Consider the following 13,380-nt stretch of genomic DNA (forward strand, 5'->3'; position numbering starts at 1 on the left):
TAAGACTAATAGGGGACACCTCAATTTCTTTTTTTTTTTTTTCACTTAATAGTAAAACAAAATTTGAGATTGTTATGGGCTATCACAGTGCTGTACCTTCTCATTGCAAATGCTGTTCTAAATACTGAAGTCTAAATTAAATTAATATATACAATCCTCAACCTACAGAGTTGATTAGATGCACTTAACTTTATGCATACAGATTTCAATAGGATTACCAATAATACATAAAGTCAAGGGTATGTGTAAATTCCACCAAGAATAGTGCCTCTGACTATAAACCTGCTGGATTCTTACAATACCAACATATAATTCTTAAAACAAGAGACCCTTCACTCATCATTATGTCCCCTCACTGCTATCTTATAAAATAAGAGTGAGAAATATGATAAATTATAGCAGCAACTGCAGAAGGCAGGGGGCAAAACTGTATCGCCCACGTACCAGCAGCACATTGGGGTGCCATCACAGTGCGCTGCATTTAACTGCCCTACTGGGATGCTGTGGGTCCCCTGAAAAGTGACACTCAGAGAAAGTGCCAAAATTCTGCGGGTATGGAAAAAACATCCTGGAGTCACTGGCACCGCCACCTCCGCTAGACCCAGGCCATCCCTTGCATCCTTTCATCTGCAGTATGGGTCGAGGAGGGGAAACCGGCAAAATAATGAATTAATTAAATAAGACTAAACTTTTTATCGCAATTAGGCTCCAACACAGCTGTCGCTTCCAGCGAGGTGTGGGTGGCTGGCGTGTGTAATCTCCATGCCCTCTGCTGGCTACAGCCAGTGTGTCTCAGCAGCGTGCCACCACCACCCTGCCCTCCCGCCTGCGAGGAGGGCCACTCGTCCCCTCCTGGGAGAGATGCTGGGAAGTGCTGCCAGTGACGGTAGTCCCCACTGCCCAAATGTTTTGGTTGCCTGGTTTTATCAGAGCTGTGGCCCTGGTTTAAGCATCAATAAGCTGGTGGCCACACTCCAGGAGGACAGGATCTTGAAGCCTCTGCAGTCAGCCATGTCTCACTCTCTGGTGCTGTTAGCAAGGACATCTGAGATGAAGACTGACCTATGAGTTTGGGAGTATTCTGGTCTGAGCATCTGATCTGGGCTTCACTCTAGTGATTGGGGTAAGGATTGTCCCATAGCTCAGGAGAGTTAATATGGAATCTCTTCATCTTCTGAGTCATCTGTGACTGCCCTCTACCAGTCCTCTCTCTCTTGCAGAGGAAGAATCTGGCAGAGGCAGGGTTGAAATCATACTATCTGCCAGAATTTTGAAATTTAGAGCTAGCTTACACTCAGTGACTAGTCCTCCCAGAATGAGAAAACAGTCCTTTAAATGACTTGTTGACTCATAGGACTGGTAGTGAGAAAATTTCCTTCAGCCTAGAAAAATTTTCTATGGCTGACAGATACGCACGTCCCTTTTTCACCATCACCATCACTATCACCTAGACCTCTTCCAAAATCTGCTGAGTAACACAGGAGAGCAAGGAGAACCTCCTGGTTCTGCTTCTCAGGGCATGCTGCAAGATGTCACTTTACTTTTAAATCCTTCTCATCACCAAATCTCGACAGCAAGGTGGAGACCATGCCCAGGATTTCACAAATGAGTGATAGGTGTTCTTTATAAGCCATTGTCTTGTGGTACTATTTCCTGTATGACCTTCCCCTTGAAAAATTCCTTCTCCAAAAAGGAGGCTGCAGACTGGGTGGCAGAGCCTGAGAAGTAACTGTATCACCTGTTTCAGGAACACTGCTCACAAGTGAACAGCCATATTACCATTTCCAGAGCTGAGGCCCGACCCAGATGCTTAGGATAAGATGTCCAGAGCCCTAAATGAGGCAATTCTAGGACTTTCTGCTCCTGAGGAAAGTTCTCTCCAAAACTCTGTTAGCCAAAGTTGTGTGATTTAAGCACATGCAACATGCAACATCTTTTCCTAGTGTTTATTCCTAACATTTGCTGTTACAGCACTGGATACTTGTTTTCTGTACAAGCATCCCCTCTTTTTTCAGGGCTTTTTTGAATCCCTCTCTGAGCAATATCCTGTTGCTATGAGTTCCACAGGCTAATGGTGTGGAAAAATATTTCCCTGTGACAAGAGTTACACCTGTCCAACCCCCCTTCTGTGCACCATCCATCATGCTGACAGCATAGGTAACTTGCCCGGGATCATGTCAAAGCGTGAAATAGCTATAAAGGCAAAGCATATGTGTTTGTCATTTTTGTCATTAATGGGATCAAGTAAAACTGAGGCAAAGCTATTGAACTGTGCCTTGGAAGCCAGGGGAAGATGGAGCCATGTCCAAGAGCATCTTGGAGCAGTGGCTCCTGCTTTGGCCCACAGAAAGTGCACGGGGTGAGCAATGCTTTGCTCTTCTTATTTATTTTTTTGTGTTTGCTGTGACTGCACCTCAGGGAGCATGTTGGCTTTGCTTTCAGGGCCCAAACAGGCTGCACAGCCTAGTGCAGGCGCAGCACTACCTCCACAGCCTGGAGGGACACTAGGCTGCACCTATCTGAGACATGGGGCTCCTCAGTTCAGCGGGGAACCCCAGTTCAGCAGGACCTGGAAACAACCTCCACCTTCCCTTTTAGCCAGGCAAGTAAACCTGAGCAGGACAGATCTAGTGAGCTTTTAAGGCAGCTCTCTGGTGTGATTAGTTAGAGCCTAACATGAGATAAAATCAATTGGAAACTTGTGTGAGTTAGGACTGCTCTCATCAGTCAGAGTTTGCAGCAGCCAAGTGCAGCATGATTGTTATTAATATCTGCTACAGATATATAAGCTGAAATGGGGCTTTACAGTAAAAAGAAAGACAAGTTGCTCTTTCCCAAGAACATCCAGGTTGCAGATCTAATTCAGAGCCATGCTGAGCATCCTGCACATCTATAGTAATAGGAACTGTCTGTTCTTAGAAGAAAATACACTGGTGCCTCATATGCATGTGCATTTTCTCATGGTACTATATAACATAGAGGGACGCTGTTTAGGAGTTCAAAGTGCTGAGTGTTATGATGTTTGTGGTCCAGCCCAGGAACTGCATTAGATATTAGCCAGCTCACACGCCATAGGTGACTTAAGACAAGCCTATGCTTTGTACTAGCCTTCTTTCAAAGGAAAATGCTTTGTGCCAATGCAGTTAGTCCTGCGTAAGGCTGGACCTCAGCATCAGCTGTAGTGCTCACTACTGTGACTGCTGTGATAATTCCCATGCTGTGATACGAACGGGATTGCACCATAAACCCACACACCTTAGCCGCACTGATGGCCAAGCCTACATAATAGCCCAATGCATTGGTGCTAATGATCCAGTGTTTATGGTGGCCCACAGCACCGTTGTCATGCCAACCAGATGGTATTCCTCCCTAGAAAAAATAATAATAACCAAATAAATAAATACTTTCTTTCTCTAGACTGATCTGTCTGTTTAATAGGAGTTGGAGGTTAAATCTGAAGGGGGAAAAATCTAGGTTGAAATAACAAACCAGCCTCTGTTCAGATGAGAGCAGAGTGAAATGTCTTTCACCCTCTACTTCCCCTCTGCTCTTCGCAGAAGACTGTGTGCAAAACCTCCGCTCCAGTGAAGTAAACCCCTCCTGCAGCCTCATCAGTCCCTCCCTGGGGATTTGGGTCAGGCCAAGGACTTCCATGCTGAACCCCCCCTATCCTGGTCCTACAGCAGCGTGGCCCCAGCAGAATCATGGCCACAGGGAAAGTTTGTCCCTATTGCTGCCACGCTGCACGGGAGTGCCCAGCAGCCTGCCCAGGCTGCTTTCCGCTCTGCTCCAGCACATCTGGCAGAGATTTCAGACTCTGACATACCCATCAGGGTACTCGCATGAGGGAGGGTGCCACTACAGACCCAACCGAGCCTCGCTCCTCCTTGGGATCCTCCCTTCCCTTTCTGAGAGGGGAATGTGCTCCAGAGCTCCAGCTCTTCCTTAGCTCAGTCACCGAATCTGGCTTCAGAGACCATTTTCACAATCTCTACTTACAACTTTGGAAAATTTTTGGTTTCATACTGAGATACACTCCTGCTGCTGATTTCCAGGACTTTGTGACTGGTTCTCACTATTTCCCTCCTGGGAAATTACCCATCTTCCTCTGAGAAACACATGTCTTCTTTCTACCAGCCTTTTTCACGAGTCACTTCTCACCTGCATTTCCCATTCCTTTTTCTTGCTCCTCTCTTGTCCTTTAATCCAGCGCACATTACTCTAGCAGTAAATTATTTAAAGCAGGCAAATACGTGCAACAAGCTAGCTTTCTGTCAGACACGAGCCTGTTCAGAAACTGATACACTCAAAATTTCTTTATCTTGTCCCAGCTTTATCTTTAGATAGCATTTTCTGCCATCCAGTGCCAATGCTCCATATCCCATCATCCAGTCCCAGTGCCCCACATCTCACAACCCTTCAGATGCCTGCCTCGATTGTTGGAGGAACATCTCACTGCATCTGCAGTTTTCCTGTGGACCTCAACCCCACCAAGGGATCAATAAGGCAGAATTTACTGGAAATCACAAAATTATTCAGATAAGAAGAATAGCTTGTATCTTAACAGCAAATAAAAACAATAAACCTTGGAAGGGGCATAAACCCTTACGCTACAGGTTGCACCAGTAGCTGACTTGAGGGGGAAACTGGCCCAGGGAATAGCTTGTCCTGCCAGTGTAGTCTCCCCTTGCAAGGTTTCTTGCATGCCTGCTGTGCCTTCTGGCAGTGCCCCTACCAGCAGGGGCAAGACATGGAGCAGGCGAGCTCTAGGTCGGATCCATCTCCAAACTCCTGTGGTTTTGACTCTGTCCTGGTTTCAGCTGGCATAGAGCTAATTTTTTCCTCTTAGTAGCTAGAATAATGCTCTGTTTTCAATTCAGTATGGGATTTGGTATGAGAAGAATGCTGATAATATACTGATGGGGTTTTTTTAGTTGTTGCTAAGAAATCAAGGAATTTTCAACTTCCCATGTCCTGCTAGTGCACAGGTACACAAGAAGCTGGGAAGAAGCATAGCCAGAGCAACAGACCCAAACTGGCCAATGCAATATTCCATATCATACAACATCATGCTCACTATACAGATGAGGGCTGACTGGGAAGCTCAGTCTCATTTCCAGGACTGTGGTTTCAGGAAATTCTCTTCTCTGGGATCACTAGCCAGGAACAGGTTGGACATTGGTCAGCAGGTGGTGAATAATCACATTATGCATTATTCATTTGTATTTTCTATCATTGCTATTATTATTATCATAGTTATTATTTTAATTCTACTTTATTTCAATTATTAAATTGTTTTTATCTCAACCTACAAGTCTCCTTACCTTTACCCCTCCAATTCTCTTCCCCGTTTCCTGGGGTGGGGAGGGTGAGCGAGCAGCTGCACGGTGTTTGAATGCCGGCTGGGTTTAAACCACGACAGACTCTAGTCAAAATTGAAGGGAATGAGGGATACTCAGGATTCAAAAATTCAATGACAACACCCCAAATTAGGCACTTCAGAGTTGAGAACCATCACCTGCACACACCATCTCACCCACTTTCCTTTGTTAGCACTGAGACAGTGAGTTACCTAAGGCAGACATTCCAATTCCCACGTGCCTGCAATGCATCATGCATAGCTAGTGATATCCTTCTATCAGCCCATCAAGCCACCTACACACAGCATTCTTCTCCCTCCCTTGAGGCTGTGCCAGTGAGAAACAATTGTAGGGTTTGACCAAGAGATGTTAAATAGACCTGACAATCTGTGTGCTCTTGTAGGAAATCTTGAGCTTCAGTAGCATCTGGGTCTTTCTCCCATTGATGTTCTTGAAGCTGAGTAAGGTTTGAATTGTCCTGGAAATGTTCAGAGTCTCTCTCTTATGTCTTCAGAATGTGTGGGTAGTTGACCCTGTTGAGTAATGTCATCTCATTAGACAGAAACACATGTCCATTGAGATAAGGATGAGGTGCCTTCCATCAGGAGCAAGAGGTTTGAAATCAGATCTCAGCTGGTCTTTCTCTTACATGTTCAATTGGTGTGACACACACACCCCTCCCCTGAAATCCTGCAGGGATATATTTCAGTGGGCTAATTATAGATTCCCTCTGTCTTGCATTAGCTGGATACAGCATGCCTGGTGGCATGAACCTCCCCTCCTTCATTCGTGTTGTGCACCTCTCTTGCTGCAGGCAAAAGTAATTTCCCCAGCCTGGAAATGTGATTTAATTTGACCTTGTTCACACAGGTTCTGCATCTTTTACGTTCCCACCCCCAATGATAAAACAGGATCAGAGGAAATTGCTATGATTCACAGTGATGCTCTGTCTCAGCCTCCAATGCTTCTCATTCCTTCCTCTCCCCCCATCCCCTGCTCTGCCTACCCACCACAGCTGTTTTCCTCGCAGGGTACTTTTGACTGTAGGTGAAGGATGTAAGACGGATGTGAAGATGTGAAACCACATGCTTGTGTCATATCTCCACTGCCAGGAGAGGCAAACTGCTGTCTTTCCTCATGAGAGGTTTCAGGAGAGGAAGAAAAAGAAACAGAGAGTGAGTGTGAAAAGGGAATATTAACAGAAACAAGGGTAGTGCTCTAGCACTCTGTTTCTCAATGGTTTTTGTAGCAGAGCCTTACCTGAAAGAATCCCCCGTGGTCCCTGCCTGAGGGGATCCAGTCCTTCAGCCCTCCACTGCCCGCCCCAAGACTGCTGTGGGGTGCTCACCTGCATCCTCCCACTGCCCAGGGGCTGCTGCCCCCTGGCCTTCCCACTTGCTCTTCTTCCAGTGCTGCTGGTGGTGAGAACAAGTTGTCTAACTGAAACACCTTAGCCTTGGGCTCCCCAATGGTCCCATTTAGAGGACCATCTGTGGAGAACCTTGCGCTCTCCTTGCACAAATTCAGAGTATCTTTGTGGGACTCCCTCTTCCTTGTCCTGTATTTGATCCTCAACAGTAAGACTCAATAGTGAGCTTCTCTAGTGAAGACTGTCTCTTAAGCTGTGCCAGAGGAGTATTTGTAATACAGTTGCTTCTTTGCAGAATCCCAAAGTATACAAGATGCTTGGAGAGACACACTCTGGCTGTGCATCGTCTGTCTCCACCAGTAAACTCGGGCATGGGAACAGCAAGCCATTTTACATCAGCTCACAAAAGCCGTAAGCCATGACAGGAAACACTGGCTATCTGTAGCAATAAGCTGCAGAACGCTATGGAAGCATGCTTACAATATTTTCCCAGTAATGGGGATGGCATCAATTGTCAGTGAAGCAGACAATCTGGCTGCACGTGTCATTCAGACTTGTTAATGCTCTGCTTCTCATCTGCTGGCTTTCTCTTTTGTGATGAACTGTTACTAGAGCCTTGGAAAATCTGCTGGGTCCAGTGCCAAATTGTGTGGATCCTTTCACTCCAAACGCAGAAGATTTTCACCTCATTTTAGGTGTGTGGGATTGTTATTCTTTACAGCAAGTTTATGAAAGGGATGAGAAATGTTTGAGATCCCTTAAGAAGAGATCAGAGCTATATTCAGTATTGCAATAGCTTTATCTATAGAAGGTCATACTTGCTCTTTCTATCTTTACTTCACTTCAGCAGTTCACTTCAAACGGAATACGGTCTAACCAGGTTATGTCCAACCCCAGGTTGTATCAGGGTAGCTTGGCCAGACAAGAAGGACCTCAAGTGGTCTCTAAAGGACTAGTAACTGCAAGTGTTGAGCTTTTGCACTGAGAAGAGAGTGGGAAGGGGCAGGATGGAGGAGGAGAATATGTCCTCTCATCAGTACTCTGTGCTGCTGGGGAACAGCTGCCAGAGCTGGACATCACAGTGGATAAAGGACAAAGCACTTGCATCAATGTTTTGCCCCCAGTTTGTACAGATTTAGAAAGAGCAGGAGACTTTTGGCCTGGGGAAGCTGGGTGAGGTGTTCCAGAGAGTAGACTCCAAGGCCAGAAGGTTCAACTGTGAGCATGGGGTGGGTTGTCTGCATGCTGACGGGCTGAGCAGTGCATCAGTCCAGAGGTCCAGAGGGTGGAGAGCTTTGTTTGCTCTCCATCAGCTTGACCCTTTCTCTGTTAACCAAAGCAAGATACTTTGTTCCCTGGAGCGCCCAAATGATGACTGGTGCCTCTCACATGGAGACAAAGGTCCACTTGAAGCAGCCTGGTCTGAAAACCTACCAGTCTGGCTTTAAGAAATGGCAGTAGGAGCTCATTCCCAGTGAACTGGATGTTTGCAGAGCGCAGTGCAAGACTGCCTATGACTCAGTGAGATCCAAGCACTGCCCACTGCCTAGTAATATTTTTGTGAGTAAGAGACTCATATGAGCCATCCACGGTTTCTAGTCATTTTCCACCACCCCCCCAGGCAGCTTGTGTGAAGCTGAGCAAGACGCTTGCTCTCTCTGGCTGGATCTAAACTCATCTTCTTTATTGCACATTTTGGCTCGCTTTCATCCTCTCCTCTTCTATCGCGAGGAGTTTGCCTTCATCCCTCATCTTCCAGCAGGCATGAGCATGCTGATGCTCCCCTCCATCCTCTCACTGTCTCTTGTCTATTTAAACTGTAATGTTTTAGGAGCAGGGACATTAACCCTCGTCTGGATTAGCATCACTCTAATGTAAATAATATTAGTTACATTATAGATGTTTCCGTAATTAGAGTTCCTATTTCTATAGGCATTTAAACACCTCGTCTCCTCATTTGACAGTTATGTTATTTGATTTGTGTTCTCCTGATGTGGAGATCGGTACAGAAACCTTTTTATCTCTTCTGATGAACGGGTTTAGACTATGATTGGATTTGATTTTTTTAGAACTGTGTGTAGGGAGGAGCCCACAGATACCAGGTACGATTTGTGTAAGGTGAGATACTGCCACAGAATTTGAATGGAGTTTAAATAATGTGGGAAGAAGCAGGGTTTTAATCAGTGGGTTTTTTTCAAGGAGTATGAGGTAAGGACAAACCCTTTCAAAAGCGGGGGAAAAGAAGAGCTGGCCTAGGTGGTGAAGCCTCAGAAGAAAACCCGTCCTCCCTGCCCCCGTTTGCCTGCCTTTTGAATGGGACACGTCAGTATTTGCCAGTACTCTGAGGGAAGCCCACTCATGAAAAGGTTTACCAGAGATGATTTTATCAGAGAAGCTTGTCTTGGCAGATGGCTGTATGTTTTAAATTTAAACAGAGAGGCATAAATAGTAGAAAAGAAAAGAGGGTAATAAGAAAAATATTAAACTGCCCAGTGCAAATCCTTGGGGAACTCCTATTGCAATAACTGACCTCCCATATAGCACCATTTATTTCATACGCTGGCAGCTTTATAGGTGCTTGTACAGCTACAGACGAACACCAATTTGCCAGTGCAGTTTGTTTTGATAACTGTTGTTTTCAATAAATCTATATTAAAATCAAAAGGAAAATTAAATAGACCGAAGTCAGTGGCACTAGAGATAAGGTAGCACATTACTACACTGGCCCCTTCAGCTGGAGGAGCTGTCTCTACCTCCAGCGTGGGTCACAGGTGTGATGAATTTCAGTGGTCTCAGCTGTGCTTTTTGATGTTAGCCAACATAAGTCACAATATTTGGCGGGGGAAAGGAATTTTGATATTTCAAAGCTCAGCTACTTCAGGGCTCTAGCAAAAGAGGAGGTCCAGGCGAGGATGCACTGCTCACTCTCACAGGCTGTTTCTCTTGTGTTTCAGAGGACACTTGCAAGCACAGAAGCCAAGGTCTCCAACCTTTGGACCTGTCTGCACTGTCTTCCAGAACCCCTTAGGCATTCTCACCCCTACATGCCAATCCACACAGCTCGTACCTGCAGACTGAAAGCGGAAGGAGATGCAGGAGCTGCAACAGGTCCCTAGGCAAGTGGGAAGTCTGTGTCTCAGGCTTGTCTGGACATGGCACATCCTTCTCCTCCCTACCCCTGGCAGACTAGGTGCCTCTGGTGGCAGAAGGGGAAGTCCTGGTGGAAAAGAGGAAGGAGGGAAGAGAGAATAGAAACTCCAGGGAGAGAGCTGAGAAGAAAGGAAAGAAGAAAGAAAGGAAGGAAGGAGCGAGCTGGGGGAAATGATGGGAGGAAGAGAGAGGCTGGAAAAGGAAAGAGGGTCTCCAAACACTGGAGAGGAAAGACAAAGAGGCAGAAAATAGAATAAACAGAAGGGGAGACGATGGTGAAATTAAAGCAGTGTAGACAGAAGGTATGTGAGAGCAAGGGTCTGACTCTCAGCCCCTCACACCAGGGAGTAATCCCTTACGTGCCTCCCTCCTGGTGAATTTAGCTGTGCTTTTGAGGTGCATGTTTCTGGAGAGAGAGGCAAGACCTTAAGTCTGGTGAAAGGAGACGCTTTGGCCAGGCATTGAGAAAATACTCTAAAGACGTGGCCTCTGGATGCTTGGAGCAGCAGTGGCTAGTGTTAGCCAGGTAATTATTTAGTTTCTACGGGGCAGTTTAGAGGATTTTTGGATCCAGAAAGCTTTGCATAGAACTGAGCATCACAGTTGAATCCAAATAAATAATGAACATAAGAGATTTCATGGTAGAGTGCATCAATTTTTCTCCAGCAGACCAGTTTTCTACTAGAAAACGCTTATTGGAGTAACTGGAAACACTCCCTAGGATGTATCAACATTATCCGAGCTTTTACTGAGAAATTAGCCAAAGTGTTTATATGGTTTTTTTCTCAGCTCCTCCTGATAATATTGTTTTACTCCTGTGTTATACATTTATATCCCCTTTGGTTCAAGTGCTCAGCAAAAAACATGGGGTCTCCTGAGCTGAGGGGGAGCCAGGTGCTCTCTGGGTACAATATTTTTCTTTTGCAAAGTTTCGCTTCCCTGACCACAGCAAGAATCAAACCACCAGTGTTGATGGGCTTGTGCCAGGCCATTTTCCTGCCAGCCACCAGCCCAAGAGCTAGTTCAGGTTTTTTCAACAGCCATGTTCCCTGGTATAGTGGGTTTGTGTGGCAAGGTTTTGGTGATGGGGGTCTACAGGGGTGGCTTCTGTGAGAAGCTATTGGAAGTTTCCCCTATGTCCGATGGAGTCAACACCAGCCAGCTCCAAGACGGACCCGCCGCTGGCCATGGCTGAGCCCATCAGCGACGGTGGCAGCATCTCTGGGATAACATATTTAAGGAAGGGGGAAAAGAAACTGTGGGACAGTAATTGAAACCAGAGAGAGGAGTGAGAATATGTGAGAGAAACAACTCAGCAGACACCAAGGTCAGTGAGGAAGGAGGGGGAGGAGATGCTCCAGTCGCCGGAGCAGGGATTCCCCGGCAGCCCGTGGTGCAGCCCATGGTGAGGCAGCTGTGCCCTGCACCCATGGAGGTTAATGCTGGAGCAGAGATCCACCTGCAGCACGGGGAGGACCCCACGCCAGAGCAGGTGGATGCACCTGAAGGAGACTGTGACCCCGTGGGAAGCCCACGCTGGATCAGGCTCCTGGCAGGACCTGTGGCCCCGTGGAGAGAGGAGCCCGCGCTGGAGCAGGTTTGCTGGCAGGACTGGTGACCCCATGGGGGACCCACACGGGAACAGTTCATGAAGACCTGCAGCCCATGGGAAGGACTCACATTGGAGAAGTTCATGGAGAACTGTGTCCTGTGGGAAGGACCCTATGCTGGAGCAGGGGAAGAGTGTGAGGAGTCCTCCACCTGAGGAGGAAGGAGCAGCAGAGACAACGGGTGATGAAGTGACCACAACCTCCATTCCCCGTCCCCCTGAGCCACTGTCAGGAAGGAGGTAGAGAAATTGGGAGTGAAGTTAAGCCCAAGAAGAAGGGAGGGGTGAGGGGGAGGTGTTTTAAGATTTGTTTTATTTCTCATTACCCGACTCTGATTTGATTGTCAATAAATTAAGTTACTTTTCCCAAGCTGAGTCTGTTTTGACTGTGATGGTAATTGGTGAATGATGTCTCCCTGTCCTTATCTCCACCCACAAGTCTTTCGTTATATTTTGTCTCCCATGTCCTGTTGAGGAGGGGGAGTGATATAACAGCTTTGGTGGGCATCTGGTGTCTAGCCAGGGTCAAACCACCACACCTGGGCTTGTTCAGATTGTGCTGGGTGCTTCTCTTCTTCCCAGCTGCTCTAGTCTCTTATGTCCATTTTTTTTTCTTTTCCAGGAAGCACATTTGAAAAATATTCATCAAAACCCATCATCCTGTCTTGGGGCAGAGATCCTTGTTGTTCCTGGTATTCAGTTTCATGGAGAAACTTAGCTGGTTTAATAGGGATCTTAAAAAAGGGTGGAGATTATGCCTGTCGATGTAATGGAGAGTATAAGGAAACGTAACAGCATGGTGTAATGGATGGTTTGGACTTCTAGAATTATGTAATAATAAAAGAAAAGAAATGTCAAAGTGGTAAAGTGAAAAGAAATATACTATTTTTATTTGGGAATATGTCATTAAATGAAAAAAATCAGTGAGCTAAACTTTTTGTCCCAGCTTAGGTCAAAAATCATATTTTTTTGAAACCTCAGAATTTCCCAAGGGACACAAATTCCTTTATTATTATTTTTGGCCAGCTGTCTTCCATATGACTGCCCGTGAAAAGTATTTTATCTCAAGTTAAAATCCCACACATAAAAATGTCTCTCTACCTTCCAGCAGGTGTGCTTGTCCTATGGGAAGATTTGCTTTATCAGCAATTTGTTCCTCCAGGAGAAACGCTTAATTTTAGATGTTTTTTCCATTTACACTTAGAGTTCAAGACACTTGAGCAGCGGCTCAGTATTGGGTGGCCTGTGCAGGCGTCAGAACCCTTCCTTTATACACTGGAACCCTATTAGCTAAAATACTGGCAAAGAGATTTTGGTGAAGTGGTTTTTTTTAATGTCCCATTAAAAATGTTTAAAATGTTTAAAAATGTCCCATTTCACTGCTGTTGATGCCCTCACTTTGAAATACAGCTTTCCCATGACGACATAGCTGTAAAACACATTCAACTTTTTATTTTTTTTAATTTTTTTTTACTAGTTAGCAATGGAGTTTTGCTATAGCCATTAAAATATAAAGAATAAACGGCACCCAACTGTACAATATTTTTTTACCAGCATTTATAGTGACAATATAAACTGTGAGGGTTAAGCCTGAATTTTTTTGTGGATGGCATTGGAATATCAAGATTAAGTATACAGTGCAAGCACAACGGTTTTATGACATACAATAATGTAAAAAAGGTTGTATTTCTTTAGCAAATTGACATCACTGTTTGTCCTTCTTTCTTTGTACTTCTTGGGTCTGATTTTTAGGAGCAAGAGTTGGAAAAGGCATGGTAGATGATTCAGTGCAGCTTCCTTGAACCGGAATCGGGTTGGCACCAACGGGATGTTTTACGGTGCTGTTAAGTGGCTGGTTTCATGGTTCCCACCGCTCCTCTCGGGAGGTGATC

This window comes from Strix uralensis, chromosome 8, assembly GCF_047716275.1.
Source record: "Strix uralensis isolate ZFMK-TIS-50842 chromosome 8, bStrUra1, whole genome shotgun sequence".
Taxonomy (NCBI): Eukaryota; Metazoa; Chordata; class Aves; order Strigiformes; family Strigidae; genus Strix; species Strix uralensis.